The sequence below is a fragment of the Botryllus schlosseri genome, chromosome 2, assembly GCF_051294905.1.
Source record: "Botryllus schlosseri isolate E-star chromosome 2, Bs_hap1, whole genome shotgun sequence".
NCBI classification, from domain to species: domain Eukaryota; kingdom Metazoa; phylum Chordata; class Ascidiacea; order Stolidobranchia; family Styelidae; genus Botryllus; species Botryllus schlosseri.
Genome location: NC_137237.1, coordinates 18,896,706 through 18,916,121, shown reverse-complemented (window position 1 = coordinate 18,916,121; position 19,416 = coordinate 18,896,706).

Here is a 19,416-nt window from a genome sequence, read left to right as displayed (position 1 = left end):
CTTTTCCTAGAGTAACAAAACCCTTTTCATTTTGAAATCTGACAAACACACCTGACAATTTGATATTTTTGTATATTGTTACAACGGATAGCGACAAAATATACACCAACAACAACTCCAATACATTTGTGTAATCGCATATTCACTTGTGCTGATGCAACCCATCAAAATCATCGGTTACCCACATACAATGCGCTGTTGTGCATCGACGTTTATGTTTTTGGAAAATTGGACAATAGGCTTCGATAGTTCTGTGATGTCCGGGCTCATGCTTTGGATTTTCCAGAGTCAAAATGTCTGAATAAAACACCTCCTCGACGATGGTTGGTATGTGGATAACGGGGTTCGGAAGACGGTTGGATTTATGTCACCCATCGCGATAACAATTCCAGGTCGAGTTTTCCCCCGCGTGTTTACTATATTGTGTCTTTATTGGTCAATGTATGTCTCGACATTCAGTTTCAAATCGGAAACCCTGATAAAGTATGTAACCGGATCCGGATATCACTCTGAATCGATAAACCAATGAACAATATTCAAAGTAAACATGTTACATTCCACGAAAAAATACCATCCAGACATACGTCGCGCTTGTTTGTCCACAACAGTATACGCGTAAATGGAGGTGTGTGACATTGCATGCAATGTGTTGGTATACAAACATCGATCCACAGACATTATCATAGCCGGTAGTTTTGATGTAGATCGAATGTCACCCGATAACAATACCAATAAGCCACATTGCAATGACTCTGAGTCAATCTGAAGCATGACATACAGACACACAAACATGGAACCGTAACATGGGTTATTCGCACGACGGTGAAAGTGAACTATACAGCATATACCAATAGAGCGTTCACAGTCGAATATGCGAACCACGCACAATCACATACCCTGGTTTTTGTTGGATATGTACGAAACCAATAAATCGATACATTTCTGTTCCTTCTACGTCAATAATACAAGCGTCATTCCAATGCATCGCTCGAATGTAAGGTTCGTCGGGTGTAAAATCCATGTCAAATAACACCAAAGTGTGCTTTCCGTGTTTTATTATTTCCACCGACGCTTCTTGTCTGTGTCGTAACACTATGGTGCGGGAAGTTGAAAAACGGCGGATTGTGAAACGGATTGACATGACCAACAGAATCGACGTCAATAGCCTTGTGACGATGTCTTTTCAAAATGATACCGATCTCTTGTGGCGATGACCGTTTCGAAATGTCACCGGACGAACTGAATCCTTACGATGATGTGTTTTATGATTGCGTGTGAAATCGCGAGGTAGTGTTCTATTGTGGTGTACGATTGCAGTCTTCATTCCTCAGAAACACACCTTATTGGATCACAGTATCAGTCCGAGATTTGCACGATATTTGTCTGGAGTCGTTATGTGGGAGTAGCGACATCCATGCATCGTGACTGAAAGACTGATCGCAATCATTTCGAGCACCACTTCGATAGTTCACCATGGTCAAACGCTGCAGCAGAAAACTTCGGTGTGGACAACACATTGATCGATGTATCCAATTGGTCTGGGTGGTCTGTCCGGAGATAGGGCCATGACTATCTTGCGATAACACCATCGAATAAATCAGTGAACGGTGTCGAAATATCGATGTAATAGCGCGGACTCAGAGTCATTGCAATGTGGCTTATTGGTATTGTTATCGGGTGACATTCGATCTACATCAAAACTACCGGCTATGATAATGTCTGTGGATCGATGTTTGTATACCAACACATTGCATGCAATGTCACACACCTCCATTTACGCGTATACTGTTGTGGACAAACAAGCGCGACGTATGTCTGGATGGTATTTTTTCGTGGAATGTAACATGTTTACTTTGAATATTGTTCATTGGTTTATCGATTCAGAGTGATATCCGGATCCGGTTACATACTTTATCAGGGTTTCCGATTTGAAACTGAATGTCGAGACATACATTGACCAATAAAGACACAATATAGTAAACACGCGGGGGAAAACTCGACCTGGAATTGTTATCGCGATGGGTGACATAAATCCAACCGTCTTCCGAACCCCGTTATCCACATACCAACCATCGTCGAGGAGGTGTTTTATTCAGACATTTTGACTCTGGAAAATCCAAAGCATGAGCCCGGACATCACAGAACTATCGAAGCCTATTGTCCAATTTTCCAAAAACATAAACGTCGATGCACAACAGCGCATTGTATGTGGGTAACCGATGATTTTGATGGGTTGCATCAGCACAAGTGAATATGCGATTACACAAATGTATTGGAGTTGTTGTTGGTGTATATTTTGTCGCTATCCGTTGTAACAATATACAAAAATATCAAATTGTCAGGTGTGTTTGTCAGATTTCAAAATGAAAAGGGTTTTGTTACTCTAGGAAAAGCTAGATGACCAAGAGAAAATGTATTGTTACACTGGGTAAACGCCAGATCCCCCAAAGGAAAATGATATTTTTACTCAGGTAAACGACGGACCACCAAGTGAAAAAGGTTTGTAACCCAGGGAAAAAATATATTTCCAAGTGAAAAAGGTTTGTTACCCAGGGAAAAAAATATATTTCCAAGTGAAAAAGGTTTGTTACCCGGGAAAAAATATATTTACAAGTGAAAAAGGTTTGTTGCTCAGGGAAAAAGGTTTGTTACCCAGAGAAAAAATATATTTCCAAGTGAAAAAGGTTTGTTAACCAGAGAAAAAATATATTCCCAAGTGAAAAAGGTTTGTTACTCAGAGAAAAAATATATTTCCAAGTGAAAAAGGTTTGTTAACCAGAGAAAAAATATATTTCCACGTGAAAAAGGTTTATTACCAAGAGAAAAAATATATTTCCAAGTGAAAAAGGTTTGTTACCAAGAGAAAAAATATATTTCCAAATGAAAAAGGTTTGTTACCAAGAGAAAAAATATATTTCCAAGTGAAAAAGGTTTGTTACCAAGAGAAAAAATATATTTCCAAATGAAAAAGGTTTGTTATCCAGGTCAAAAATAGATTTCCAAGTGAAAAGGGGTTTGTTATCCAGGTCAAAAATAGATTTCCAAGTGAAAAGGGGATTGTTACACTGGGTAAACGATAAATCTCCAAAGGACAATGGTATTTTAGTTAGGTAACGGTGGACCTCCAGGTGAAAATGATAATTTTACACAGGTAAACGTCAGTTGTCCAAACCAGAATGATATTTTTACTTGGGTAGGTATCTTGTGTTCAACGCCGGTAGTGTGATTGGTCTTGTTAAACGTAGTTACCGAGTTGTACAATTATGAAGGGGCGGAAAATGAAATTGCTATTATGATCGTCAGAAGATTGTTGTATGTAGATTTGACAGTAACCCTATCATTCGCATATGACAAACACAATCATGGCCATTAACTAACTTGCTCGGTCTAGATCAATGCAAAAGAGATGATTCGTTTTTTGAAACCGTAGCGAAGACCACATGTAAATCGATGTGATAGACTTCTATCTCCTTACAGTCAGTCGTGTCGTGTCCATTTTAATACGGGGCCCACAGGTATGACATGCACACACTAACGCCGTGAACAAAAATCGATGATTTTGATTAATAAAAATATTTCTTGACTACATCGGAATGTCTATGTTGTAGAAAGTAAATACTTTTATGGTGTTGTGTGTTTAATGAAAGCGATTGGTTACAAGTATGTGTTGGAGAAAGAAAATTTATTTTTCTGTATGTGACGAAATGAAAATAGATTCGTGGTTTTAATTGGATTGCGCTGTTTAATGTACGTTTCAACAGGTAGACTTGACACTGAACAACAATTCGACCCGCAAAGCATATTCGTTGTATGATTTGTCACTGGTGTGTAAAGGGTTAGGAATATTTTGAATGATAATATCTACTAGCTGTTTTGTTGTGAGAGCGATCATGTGATGACTCAGCACTTTTCGTTAGCAAAGTAGATTGATCTATGTGAAAGATGTAAGGACCGTGGCTAGAAACATATGTACTTTGTTGTTGGGGAACTGCTATGGTGTTGACATAACCCTCTGGAAGTGAGTATGCTTTTCTTTCACGAAAGTTTACGTGGCTCCGTTGTAATAAATTTGTGTTGACTAAACTCGAATGGATACTGCAATTGTGCTGGACTTACACATGGTATTCGCATACTGTACACATACAAACTTTTGTGTAAACAACTCTGATGTTTCTGTTAGTACTAGTTCTGTGTTGAACTATTTGATTATTAAGATACATGAACACCCATTCAGACAATAAAGGTCTTGTGATATCGAAACAGTTTGTAGAGTCTAACCAACCATTCTTTAGTTTCGTAATGTGAGAATATCGAGTAAAGTTAATTACTTAGTGCGATGTTAATATCCTTCGTACTTTTGTAAGAGTTGTGGGATAACATACAAAGTAACTAATTGACACAAACAAAATGGTGATATTGTGAAGATGATGCCGCAACAACACAACAAGTATTATTTTGTATTGTGTGTTTGTACTTTAGGAATAGCGAAGTGTGTGATATTTTGGATATCTGTGTTCGGCTGAAACTAGGGTTGTCCTTGGGTCTTGTGTTGGGTAAATCAGAACTATGTCTAGAATGCAAGCACGTCCAAGTAACGTCTTTTAGTGACAGAGTATTGTGATGACATTTACTTTAGCGAATGACAACGGAAAAATTTCCAATTTCTCTGATCGTGTGTGTGTGTGTGTGTGTGTGTGTGTGTGTGTGTGTGTGTGTGTGTGTTTTACAAATAATTCCAGTACACCTAACTATAGGATACATTTAGTAAACATCGTGCAAATTGTTTCTTTGTGATGGTAACGACTTTCGGCGGCTTAGTTTCATGTCGGGAATTATTATTTGAGGGTTCAAAAACAATTTCAATCAATACTAGAAATGAACAACAATGCAAAACACGTTTAGCAAATAACAGTGTAGCAAGTACTTTTTTGATATTACGAGTGTTGGATACTAGACACTTCTAGTTGAATTGGATGCATCTAACAAACATATCACAATTTACTTTTACAATAATCAAAGTCTTAGAGTGTATAACCTCGCGATATTTTACATTTAGCACGCACAATGGGGAGTTACTGAAATGATTAAGAATTGATCGCTAGCTTCGAATGGTACTCGATACTCAAAGTGATATTTTCACACTCTGTAAAGTGCATATGTTTCAATTCTCTGTCGCAAATTCCGACAGTAACGACATTGATGTTAAATCCTCACCCGTGGTTATTGTAAGTGAATCCTAAACATCGCAACAGTCGGTATGGAAATCGAATGCGTGCGTACTTTTAGATAGGTGACACTAACAAGTTTAATACACCCGTGAAATACTCTGAAACGTCGATTCGTGATTGTGTTAGCTATATTCATCTTCCATATCTGTGGACACAAAGATATCTTGACTTTGGTTACAACTCACTCGAAACGAATTGTCGCGGGTAATCTAGAAAAGCACAAGTCGAAGACGAATGATTTGATTTCAATAAACTAAAAAAAAAATCCTTTTGTTTTGATGTTGGATTTAATACAATTTGTATGACTATACCGAATTCGAATCCGAAAGTGCAATGTTACTTTAGTAGAAAAATTGGATGACTCGCATTTTGATATTGATAGATGTGTAGAGTAATATGACTAGTTTATAAAATCTCGGTAATGTTTTTTTTTTCGTCATGTCTGTGATCAACAAATATGTGATCAAGTGTTACCATTCGATATTAACTTTCGCAGTCGGTGTAATTTGTTGAAGTAACAATACCGACGAGTTCAATAATATTCCCCATCGATGCATTCGAATAATCCGTCAGCTGCAAGCGGATTTAAAACTTGATGGTGTTTCGCGGTTAACTCAAGTCAGTGGTCGTGTTTGTGTTGATTTCAGGAATGATCATGACGAGTTGCCTGGGTAGATTAGTTAATGTGGTTGTAACTACGACCGTACAGAGTTGCTGACACCCCAATATCTTTTACGCTGTAATATACGGATTTATTTGTGATAAATTAATTCTCAGTTATTGTTCAGACATTCAAATCTCGTATACTCAAAATATAATATGTCCAAGTCAAATCGTATATGCGCCGATTAGTAAATACTTTGTCTTCAGAATAGTAACAACCTTTACAATTGAATAAAAAGATAGAGCATATGAATACAACCAGGATGAATTAATTCAAATTTGTGAGTTGTAATGATATAATCAAGTAAGTGAAACTAGATTTTTAACAATTGTTAATGTTGTGAATAATTCTTTTGAGTTTGAAATGTGGCTGGATCAAAGTTGGTAGTCATGTTTGTCAAACCTATTTCAATTCACGCAATGTCAAAGTCCAAATATTTCATTCTGGATTATTTGGATTTACCTTTAGTACATCCCGCGAATGGATTTAAAGTTGGCAAATTACCAAAATGATTGAATATTATCGGGTTAGAGATAGTTGGTATTGATTCTATAAGTGTTAAAACAGCGGCGTGGAATGTGTGAATGATCCGATGCGGGTGAATGTTGGCGTCAGTAATATTCAGGTTACGTTCGATTCAACAGATCGCGTTAATAGGATTTGAGTTGGGTCGAATCAATACATTCAAATACGATTCAACTCGATTTGTGTAGTGAGTTACATTTCAAGTTGACACTTTATCAAACGATATGACATCGAACAGCGTCAACACTATGCAAGTCGGAGCAACTTCAAATTTTCACGTCGGCGTCAAATTCGTCTCATCACCCAAAAGAGGCGGCGTTAGCCAATATCTCAAAGGTATATTCATCGACGGCAATAACGAAGAGATATCTTTCACGTGTTTCAATCGTGAATTGTTCGGGGTCATTGAGAAAGCATTCTCCAAACGAAAAAAACTCATGGTCAAATCCGGTTGGGTGCAAATTGATAAATTTACTGGAAAACCTGCTGTATTACTGGGACAGGCTTCGTCAGTAACTCTGCATGGAAAATCGAGACATACGACTGAAGAATACCCATTATTGACCTGTGAATCGGTATACGGAAATAAAGATGAATACGTCTCGATCGCCGCTGCTTGTGTTTCTCGAGAGGAGAAGATGGTCAATTCTGGCGCCGGAAAGGAGTTGAAATTATACAGTTTTACATTGAAGGATGATACTGGTGAGGTGGTTTTGGATCAATGGAACAAAGCCTCGCTCGTACCCGGGAAGAAATATCAACTCACTCGTGTTAAAAACTGTGTCGGCAGCTTGAAAATCGATCCGTTAACTAGACTTGTTGAATTGAAAGAATAGTTTGCATATTTGCATACCACAATACAATATTTCGCGTAAAATGTATGACCTATGTGATTCGACAACTGGGTTAGTGCGGTGTTGTTCTACTGATTGAGGTGTGGAAATTGTGCTATCGCGATGAAGTTGTGACTGTGAACAGCAGACTATTCTGTAGGCGCGAAACAGCGAATAAGCCGAAAGTATTATTCAGGTAGCAATCAATAGTGAGGAAAGAGAACACGATCGGTCATTTGACGCGACTAAACTACGACATCATATATCATAATTTACGATCAAACTATTTCGCACTGACCGGTCTAGTGTAATAATCGATAGTAGCGACTGGACGAGAAATAAGTCAGCGCGCAGGTCATTCGAAATATAGGTCGCACTGCTTAATCCTCTTGCAAGCCACGTTTCCGTTTGTGCGGTTATTGTTGGCGACTCGTACATATTCAACACCGCGTGAGAGATGCCTGAAAGTACGAATCACGACCGCAAGAACACATGGCGAGTCGCCACAGATCGCGTAAGAATACATGACAGACACATTTATCGTCGTTAGCATGTCGCCGCACGTATACCTAAAAACATTAGCATGCCACCACGAGTTTCGCGTTATCATGCGACCGCACCCATAAGACGAAAACGTTAGCATGTCACCCCCGCCATAAGACGAAAACGTTAGCATGCCACCCCCGCCATAAGACGAAAACGTTAGCATGCCACCCCCGCCATAAGACGAAAACGTTAGCATGCCACCCCCGGTTTTCGCGTTAGCATGCGACCCCGCCATAAGCGCCCCAGGCACACCCAGACCGATCGACTACACTACTCACGACATCAAAAGCGATGTACGCTACATGTACGTAGTCAGCGAATGATGCTTATTCAACCAATCAATGAAATTGATATCGTTGTCTGATGTAAAAAAAATCTAGCAAGCGTACGGGATCCACCTCGATTTCATTTCATTTATGTTTATTGTGTCATAAAAACCAAGTTCGTGTGATTGGGGTGTTGGCTACTGCTGCATAACTTGTTAATGGGGTAATAACCGTTTTACACTCTTCTCATTATCAATGTAGCAACACTCAAGACGCCGAATAATACATTGCCCGGTCCGGCCTAGACCGTTAAGGCGTAAGCTTTTATTCCATTGCAAATTATCGTCGAAATTATTGGCAAAGCGACGAAAGATATTGATTTTATGGGATTATTATAGCATTTGATTGCTCCAGTTCATACATTTCGAGACGTCTAAAAAGTCAGTATGTACTTCAGCATTGTGGCATTAGGCTATGTGGCCCGACTCGTCGCTAGGTATCGTGTGTGCAGTGCATTATCACTTCACTGAAATGCAGGGTTTTAAGTAGCATTATGACGTCATAAAATTCAAAAGGGTTCGCGTTCACACGAACCTGAACCTTCCAGAGGTTCACACCCAGAGGTGGTCAAAGTAGTCAAGAAAGCTACTCAAGTAGAAGTAGAAGTAGCGACGAAAAAATCTACTCAAGTACGAGTAGAAGTACTTCTTCCACAAGCAACCTAAAACTACTTGAAGTAGAAGTAGAATTCACTGACTTTAAAAGTACTCAAGTAAGTAAGTAGTTGTGAAAACGATCCTAATTCGTTCACATGGATTGTAAAAAGGTGCAAATTGAGCTATGCGAAAGGTGACGAGCTTGATTCATATTGATGCATACCAGCAGGTATCCAATTTTCGATATATTTTCCGGAAATTAAAGGCATTACTACACTTGCTTTTATACTTCAACATGTATGTTATCCAGAAAAAAGAACTGATATTAATTATAACCAGGGTTGCAACCAAGTCACAAGGCTACGAGTCACAAGTTAATTTCACTTATATTGTTTTGACTCGAGTCACGTCGAGTCATTTTCAATTCACCACCGAGTCAAGTCCGAGTCCAAGTCATCGAGCAGAGGGTCAAGTCCGAGTCATGGTATTATGACTCGAGTCCGAGTCCAAGTCATTATGTTGACTGCTCAGTTTCCTATTAAAGCTTTGTTAAACTCACTTTAAATAACTGTGTTTGGTGATATCGAATGTTTCGCATTTATAATATACTAATTTTCCTCACTTTTCGCAGTTCCTGGTCGCATTTTAGAGTACCAGTACCAATCAGACGAAATCCCAGTAGGGTGGTTACTTTACAATTCATCGAAATTACAATGAAATGTCGGTATTGGCCGTCTGAGCAGACTTGGACAACTAGATAATTCTAGTTGTCTAATTTCACTAAATTAGAGCGAATTGCCAGTAATCTAATTCTAATCTAATTTGGAAAAGCTGAAAATTTCGTAGTTGTCCAAGTATATAAGTATATATAATTCTAGTTGTCTAATTTCACTAAATTAGATCGACATTCCAGTGATCTAATTCTAATCTAATTTGGAAAAGCTGAAAATTTTCTAGTTGTCCAAGTCTGCCTCTGAGTCTCGAGTCAATGACTTGGTCCGAGTCATGCGCAATGACTCGAGTCCAAGTCGAGTCAATACACAGATTGACTCGAGTCGAGTCGAGTCATTTCCGTGTTTTTAAAAAATGACTCGAGTCAAGTCGAGTCATCAGAAAATCGTGACTCGAGTCGGACTCGAGTCGAGTCATGACTCGAGTCATTACAACCCTGATTATAACTCAAAGTGTATGATACTGGGAATTAAAAGTAAAATGTAAATACTACTTCTAAAAGTGGAACATGTATTTCATGCCTTTAGTCTGGGTTGTAATGACTCGAGTCATGACTCAACTCGAGTCACGATTTTTTGTTGACTCGACTAGACTCGAGTCATTTTCTTAAAAATGAAAAATGACTCGACTCGACTCGAGTCAATTTGTGTATTGACTCGACTTGTACTCGAGTCATTGCGCATGACTCGGAGTCCGAGTCTCGGACGACTCTAGATTGGGTCTACCAAGACAGACATTTCATTGTAATTTCGAAGAATAGTAAAGTTATCACACTATAATTATTTTGTCTATCAGTTCTAACACTTGAAAATGCTGCCAGAAACTGTTATAAGTGAGGAAAATTAGCATATTATAAATGCGAACCATTCGATATCACCAAACAGAGTAATAAAAAGTGGGTTTAACAAGACTTTAACTGGAAACAGAGCAGTCAACACAATGACTCGGACTCGGCACTCTACTCCGTGACTTGGACTCGGATTTTACTCGGTACTGAATTGAAAATGACTCGACTTGACTCGAATCAAAACTATAAAAGTGAGATTGACTTGTGACTCGGAACCTTGTGACTTGGTTACAACCCTGCCTTTAGTCCAGATAGTTTCAAAGGTGATATGCAGCTCTACAACTAAAAGAAAGTCAGAGTCCACTTTTCCAGGTTAGGACACACCATGGACATGCTAGATTATGATATGACAAGTAAATGCTAGATTGCGAAATATCAGTTTCAAACGTCATAATGAGCCATATATACTGTGATGAATTATTTCCCGCGACTAAATTATATTCACCGATACTTTCGTGAAATCATACTGGTCACTCCGTCTCCACTTCGCGCGAAGCGCGACGAAAATTCTTCGCTTTACTCAACTTTTATGAAAATTAAATGTTGACACTCCGTGAAAACAGCCCCGAAAAATCTCAGGTTATCTTCCTGATTGGAAGATTGAACTACTTCTACTTGACAAACTGAAAATTGCGAAAAGTAAGTAAGTAGATCACCAAATATTACGAAGTAGAAGTAGCGAAAATCAGATCTACTTGAGTAAGTAGTAGAGGAAACTACTTGAGTACTTCGAAAAAGTAGAAGTACTTCGTTACTGACCACCTCTGTTCACACCATCCCTACACGTAGGGTTGCGTTTAGAACAAACGGTGTTTTAAGACACTTTGTTTAAAAATGTTTTAAACAGTGTTTTAAAAAAAGGCCTTATAAAAATAAAAATGTGTTTTTTTAAGTTGTAAAATTATGCCACAATTGTGTAAATATTTCCCAAAAAACATGTTGTATGAGCCTATGGACAATTTCCACCCGATATTGACGACGTATATCGATATGGGGTGGTTGGAACCATCACAGTAGTCGGTTCAACATTATTAGTACAGATATTTCGTCAAAGGAGCTATATTTACCCAATATTTTCAATTGTCATTGTTAATCGACTATGACGTCACACTTGAAAATTCGTGACGTCATGGCGTAAAAAACAACAACATTAAAAAACTTGTTTTAAATAAAGGCCTTGTTTTAAACATGTTTGTTCTAAATTGATTTCTGTTTTAATGCAACCCTACCTACATATATGTTTAGTTACAGTGTCCAGTACAATCCAGGGTTACCAGACATCTTTTGAGAAAAAGGGTTAAACAGCGCCGGAAATGGGACCAAAAAGGGCCAAATTGTTCAATAACGTCAATAACGTTGCAACATTACCCATAGACCTTTTGTCAATAACCTGGAATTCCAGTTTTATATTGTTGATATAATGTTGCAAGACACCGAATCCACTACTTACAACAGTGGTTCTCAAACTAGGGCGCGTAAAAGCATCCGAGGGGGAGGGGGCGCGAAGCTGCAGTTAACTAAAAACTGTTTTCGCGATCGGCACGACTAAGCTACAGCTCGTGGTTATTGCTCGTCTATTGTCCTAATTTCATATTTGAGAATTCTCTCATCAAAGGCCATCAACTACAATGCCATCAAACTATCAGTGGGGATTGCTGGCATTCTGATTGCTCTCTTACATATTTTGTGATATCATGATTAGGGGGCGCGAAATTTTCCACCATCGTAAAAGGCGGCGCGTCTAAAAAAGTTTAAGAACCAACGAATTTTTCTGCTACATAGCTTCCAGCCGTGTTCAATGCTTTTTCGTCGTCCACCTGTTCACAAATCTGGATTTACAATTCCAACATAGTCTACATTCTCAAAAAGAAAACAAAATCTTCATCTTCCACAGTGTTTCCACTGGAATCTTTGGCATTGGCGTAAAAATTGTCAGCTCAATTTGCGAGATACATTTATTTGAATAATAGTTTGATGCCATGTCTCAACTGTTTCTGAAAAGGACTAAACATTGAAAATAAAGGGCCAAGGGGTCAAATTAATTTTTTGGGGCGAACTGCCTCAAAAAAGGGTCAAATTTGTGGAATTTGGCCCCAAAAGGGCCAATTTGGCAACCCTGTTACAATCTTGTAAAAGAAGAGATTGGACGAGCAATTTAAAGGACAATACAAAATATAAAACGGAAATAGGACAATAAATGAAATATTCTCTTAGTTTTTCCTTTTATCCTTCGTTGAACAACCTGTAGTAAATAACTGAATATTTCAATGAAGAAAATATGAATTTTGTATTGAGAATTGCAACGACTAGCAGAAAGGTATTCATTTTCACCTGCACCATCGAGATGCTTTGACGTCGAAAATGCGATACGACCCTCTCAAGTTGTAGTTCAAATCTATCTAAATTACCCTGCAACTATCATCTGTCTTGTGCGTGCTACCGTTAGGTGTAGGCTGGCATGAACTGCAGAAATTGCGCTTTTCTTGAATTTGACATGATTACGTGCGAAATCTATGTTTCAATTTTAATGTTTCAAAGCGAAAGCTCATGGAATTTCTGCAGCTGCATGGCACAAGTAAGTATTAAAATGCGTTTCCGTGTCTTAGAAATCCACGAATTTGATTTTATATGAAGCAGAGCCGAAAATCCTCTTTCACAAAGATGTGAGGACGCGGACGGAATAATAATGCGTAACGCTTCCGACAGCGCCTTTGGATCAGGATATATTCCTGCTTTGGATATAGCCGGAGCATGAGGCATGCACCAAAATCGAGAAACAGATTTTTTAATGAACACATCACGTCCAGTATTTCTATATAAAATCATCTTGAAGTACTTCTGGATTGGTCACGCATATAACAGGAGAAATTTGATTCCGTGAAGAGGTTTTAACCACTTTAGACATAGTATAGGAAAATACTTCAGGAATTCTTTTTCAAGCGACTGTGAAAGTTGACCAAGATACAATTTAAGCCTTCAGCAATTGTTGACCCGAAATATAAACGCATAAACCATAAATCATACAAGAGGTTCGTTAAGGTGGCACTGAGTAATGAGTATCAGAAATAGCTATAATCCCGTGTTCGAATGACTCGAGTCAACTTTTTTGTATGAGTTCCAATAAATAATCTCTCAAGACAGCAAATGTCGACTATGTTCTTTGGTCATTGGCCACATTATAACCATCCAACAGAGGTCTTGTGGTCTCACTCTAGTAACTCTAGAGTCTAATCCACGGCCGGCCAACCCGTGGCCCGCGAGAAGGTTTTGAGTGACCCGCGAGGTAATTTCCGAAATTTCTAATGGTATCAAAAATGGATTGCACAGATTGTGAACTTGTGAGGCCAACCAAAAATTTGATTAGTCTGGCCGCAAAACTTGAGATGTGATCACTAAAATATCAGTTCCGACGCATTGGCAGATCCATGAGCCAGTCACATATTGGTAGATCTTCGTACACTACAAACAATAAAGCAGAATAATTTGCGATAGATTTATCAAAAGTAAAAATTTTCTACACGCTTCGCGAAACATGTTGTCCCTCGATTTCTTGCTTTTAATCTTGTTGCCCCTTTGTGAAAATGAAAGAACGCCTAATGTATCAGATCGAATCTAACTATATTCGCGATTACGAGACAGAGTGTCGTTCAACATATGCGACTTTGAGTTTGCACTCGCAGAAAGACCGTCGACTATGAAACCTATAGGCACAAAATGATTGACGCATGTTGGTCGAAACTTTCGATATCGATATGTCCAGACGACGATAGCCCAGTCCTTGCAAACTGAGCCCAGCGATATACGGCAGGCCCGCAATATAGTCAGGTGACAATATTATTGACCTGTGAACTTCAAAAAATTTTCGCGCCTTGCGCGGCTAGTGGCCCGCGCAACAGTTCGTCAATCGAATGTGGCCCTTTGGCTGAAAAGGTTGGCAAGCCCTGGTCTAGTCGCTATAAGGAACAAATCACAGACATTGGCACTCGATGACGAGAAGGAAAAAAAGTGAATGCACCGAGTTCCGAGTGTTATGGACAAATGGACCAAAAACTATAGTTATTCCCATAGAAGCGAAAACGCCAATGCGAAACCACTTTATGCAGGATACATCGAAAATATAATACTATAATATATACTATAATATACACAGAAGTATTAATCAAATATCCGTGGTCGCATTACCGTATCACTTATCTGACTCAAAATAAGATCCCCGGCCGTCACAGAAACCCGAATCGCGACTTGATAATACATATAACGGTATTAAAATGGCCATTCACCGTATTTCTTTTGGCAATTCGATTCTTTTCGACTAAACGCGTTGGTAGAATTGAATCTCTGTGGTTTGCAATATAATTTAACGTATGCTTGATAGTAAACTATTCAATGAAAAACAAGGGCGTGGATTTTGAGGTAACGGTTTAGTCACCAGGAGCAGGCTCAAGTTGTACCTCACGGATGTGTAGATTGGCAGTGTATAGACCGGGGTTCTTCAACCGGGTGTATCGTACACCTAGGGCAGGAGTGGGAAAACTACGGCCTGCGGGCCGCATGCGGCCCGGAACACCGTTTTGTGCGGCCCGTGAAAGCCTCAAGAAAATATAATGCGTACTAAAATGTAATTTTGCAGCGACTTGGCAATACCTTTTCTTACTAGCCTATACTTCCTCATGACAATGATAAGTTATATATTTGCAATGTTTATTTTATTGCTGACGTAGTAGCCTGATCTCAAGGCCCATGCATTTTCAAAAGTTGCAGTTGGCAAACATCATAGAAATTCAAAACGGAAATAACATAATTCGGATCATGAGTGCGATATTAAATTGGTAACTCCAGCAATTCTTTTACTTTTGTTGCTGTATTTGCGACACCTATTCACGCGTGTGTTAGGTATAGATATGTCCTCCATATATGTGTATAAGTATTTTATATTTATATCAACTATATTGTAGAAGCGTATATTGAAGGTAGCATGATTATGATGCTGTCAGCATTGCCTGTCGTGGAGGTACACCGAAAGTAGAATAAGCAAATCGATGGGCATATCGTTCCTCAATGATTTAAACAATTTTAAGAATTGACAATGCCGCCTTTCTCACCAAATTTTACCAAATTGCTTATTGAGGACGACCAGCGTAAAATATCTTGTCTATGTTTCTGACGCGTATACAATATCATTTGTTTAGTTTTAAATGTATATGCATAGAAATCATCTCAATAATTCCTCGGTCCCTATATAATTTAAAAAAAATATTGCGCTTTAGCTAATAATCCAAATTTAATATAGTGCGGCCCGCGAATGGTTTCAGATGTTGAATGCGGCCCGCGCGCTGGAAAGTTTGCCCAAGGTGTAGGCTACCGTAATTTTTAAAGGGTGTACCGGGGCCTACGATATTCGTATAGGCCCCGAGTGTACCACTCGGATGGGGTGTGCTGGGGGTACCAGATCCGCATTACAATTAGGGTTGTTTAAAACAAAAATCAATTTAAGACAAATCCCTTGTTTAAAACATGTTTTTTTTTCAAGCCGTGACGTCACGCATATTAAATTGTGACATCATCGTGGATTGATACTGACAATTGAAAATATAGGGTAAATATAGCTCCTTTGACGAAATAGGCTTCCAACCCCTGTCATATACGGACCAAAAACATATTTATCCAGGACTACATCCTCTTTCAGAATATTTATGGTCGGCGGTCATCATCATCAGAACATTCATTCCGTACCAAGGATCTATACCTACGTACTTTCGCTGTTCAACCGGCTATTTTTGGGGTATACCAACCATCCCATCTCGTATACGTCGGCTCAGGGATTTCTAGAACTCCCTGCGTCTGCTATATCGGGTAGTAATCGTCGTCCGTATAGCCTCATACAACATGTTTTTGAAAGTTTTTAACACAATTATTATGGCATAATTATACTGCTTAAAAACACAGTTTTAGGCCTTTGTTTAAAACACTGTTTTAAATTCGACCATAATTACAATGGACCGATGACTAGCTATCACAATAAAAGGTTCAGTTTATGCTTCAGAACATGTTGACCGGATGTACAATATCGTACAATGTTCTTATCAACTGTATGCAGCTTGTAAAAATTACATTCATATTGTGATGCCATAAGCAAATGATCTCATCATTTATCCGTCGGGCGGGTCGTCCGGCAGTCGAGCCAGAAATTTGACCTTTTTTGTAGTCAACCAACTACTAACTCGCAATAAATTTACAAATTTATCCGGTATCTACTCCGGTATTGTAAGTCTGGAAATTTTTAAAAAGTATCCTCTTTTCAGATTCCCAAAATATAGTAGCCTAATCCAGGGTTGTAACCAAGTCACAAGGCTCCGAGTCACAAGTCAATCTCTCTTTCACAGTTTTGACTCCAGTCAAGTCGAGTCACTTTTAACTCCCCACCGAGTCAACTCCGAGTCCAAGTCAGCGCGCAGATGGTCGAGTCCTTGTCACGGTATTATGACTCGAGTCCGAGTCCAAGTCATTGTGTTGACTGCTCAGTTTCTAGTTAAATTATAGTTAAACCCACTTTTTATAACTCTGCTTGGTGATATCGAATGTTTCGCATTTATGATATACTAATTTTGCTCACTTTTAGCTGTTTCTGATCGCATATTCAAGTATCAATACCGTTAGACGAAATCCCAATAGTGTGGTTATTCTACTATTCTTCAAAATTACAATGAAATGTCGGCCTAAGCCGTCTGAGTCTCGAGTCATATGACTTGGTTCAAGTCATGTGAATTGACTCGAGTAGGCTACAAGTCGAGTAAATACACGGATTGATTCGAGTCAAATCAAGTCAACTCATTTCCGTATTTTGAGAAAATGACTCGAGTCAAGTCGAGTCATGACTCGATTCATTACAACCCTGGTCTAACCATACCGTACCATATTTTGGAATCGGGGAAGGAGGACACTTTTACCAATTCAGAAAAGTTGGTTGATCAAAACTGGAATCAGCCGATTTCACTACTTTTGCTGAAAAAATTTTGTGGGTGGTAAAAAATAAAAAAAGGTCGTCGCTTTCGATCGAACCACGAATTTCCTGTTTAGCGTCATTTATGCCCATTTTAACTGGAATCTATCCATTATCTTAGCTGTAAAGGAGAACGAATTGCCAAAAAGGAGAACATTTAGGCGTCCTCGGACGACATTTTCAAAAACCTGAAAAAGGAGGACAAATCCTCCTAAAGGAGAACGTATGGTAACCAGTGTTGGGATCAAGTCACTACCTTCGAGTCATTGCACATTTTGACTCGAGTCAAGTCAAGTCACTCGATTTTGGAGGTGAGTCGAGTCGAGTCAAGTCGAGTCAAGTCGAGCAAGTCGAGTCAAGTCGAGTCACGACTCAAGTCACAAGTCCAATTGCCTTTTCGAAGTATGAGGCATGATTACATCTTTGCAATTTGCGAGCTGTCTATACATACTGAGTGGTCATTGATTCCGAACCGAATAACGAATATAGAGTTAAATATACACGCAACAATAAGGCGCTGTATCGCTCACAAAACTACGCAAGTAATTGCATAGCCTCAGTTTATAGTTACCAGCTAAAATAGAGAATAGAGAATAGAGAAACGAACTGATATGAGATGCAATACATTACCCATTTACATATGATACAATTCGATATACAATTGATATGATACAATTCGAGCCTGCGCCAATGGTTGAGGACTATATAAATTATATTCGAATTCAATTTCAATAAAACAAGAGGTTTGGTTAAGGTAAGAAGAGAGAACAGGAATAAACATTTCGCTACTAAATTTCTTTACTACTATACGACAACGTAAGCTGTAAGCTTCGATCACTTCGTTTGCGGTCAATTTATTTGTGAGAGAACCAATGGAGGTCAGTAGGCTAAAACGCACGATCATTGAATGTTTTGTCGCTCTCACGGGTTACACCAGCGTTTCGCGAACAATCCGAACATATGCAAGATATACAGTGATTTTTATCGACACCGAATACTTGGTGACTTGAAATTGACTCGTTAATTTTGCTCAGAGTCACGATTCAATCCACATTTCTGATACGCCTAGTCAAGTCAATTCATTTTAGCAAAGTGACTCGAGTCTAGTCAAGTCATACGAAAAAGGTGACTCGAGTCATCCCAACACTGATGGTAACCCTACCGTATGCTATATATGTAGGCCTAATCGAAATGCGGCTTACTACGGAATCGGTGAATTATGTCGTTGGGGTGTACGAGTTTTGAGTAAATGTTAAAAGGGTGTACCACGGCGAAAAAGGTTGAAGAGTATTGGTGTAGGGCTGTAGGTTATTCGCTGTATAGCGTCATCAACTTGTTTCTATTTCTCGGGGTTTCGTAGTCGATCCTCTATTTTGGCTGATAATTACAGACTGGAGCTATTCTGTTACTCGCGCATTTTATTGGCAGCTCTGTACGTACGCGTGAGCGATACAATGCCTTTTTGAATGTGTCTTTAACATTATAGTCGTTATTTGATTCGGAATAAGTGGCGAATCAATCCGTGTGTTTCAAACAGCTAGCAAAATGTAACGAATTTGAATCATATCCCTCATACTTCGAAAATTCAATTTGACGATGACTCGAGTCACCTCCAAAAATCGATTGACTTGACTCGATTCAAAATGTGCAATGACCCGAGATGACTTGTGACTCGAAGGTAGTGACTTGATCCCAACATTGCTATGATCCAGACGTTTTTTACCTGAGGTCCATGAACCCCTTGGCGGTCTTCGGACTGTGGTTTAAAGAGGTGCATTTGAAAGGCCAATGTTAAAAATGAAACTACAAAACTCTATTGCCCTTTTAATATGACGCATGTCTTGAATTTTTGTCTTGTGTCCATATTCTGTCGTATTTTCAGCGCTCATCACTCGTCACAAGCGAAAAGCCAATGGCCCAGAGTTGCCCGAGTGATGACCTTTTGTTTAGTTATCATCAGGACCGTATAACAGCACTTCGTTAGATCCCCCATAATGATGGTGGAGGCTCCTGTTTGATTCTTGACAGTAGCAAAGATTCTCCTCCCTTATGTTGTTGTGCTCACCGCATCTTTACAATAAAAGACCCGATTCAGGACCAATCCAGGGAGAAGAACGAA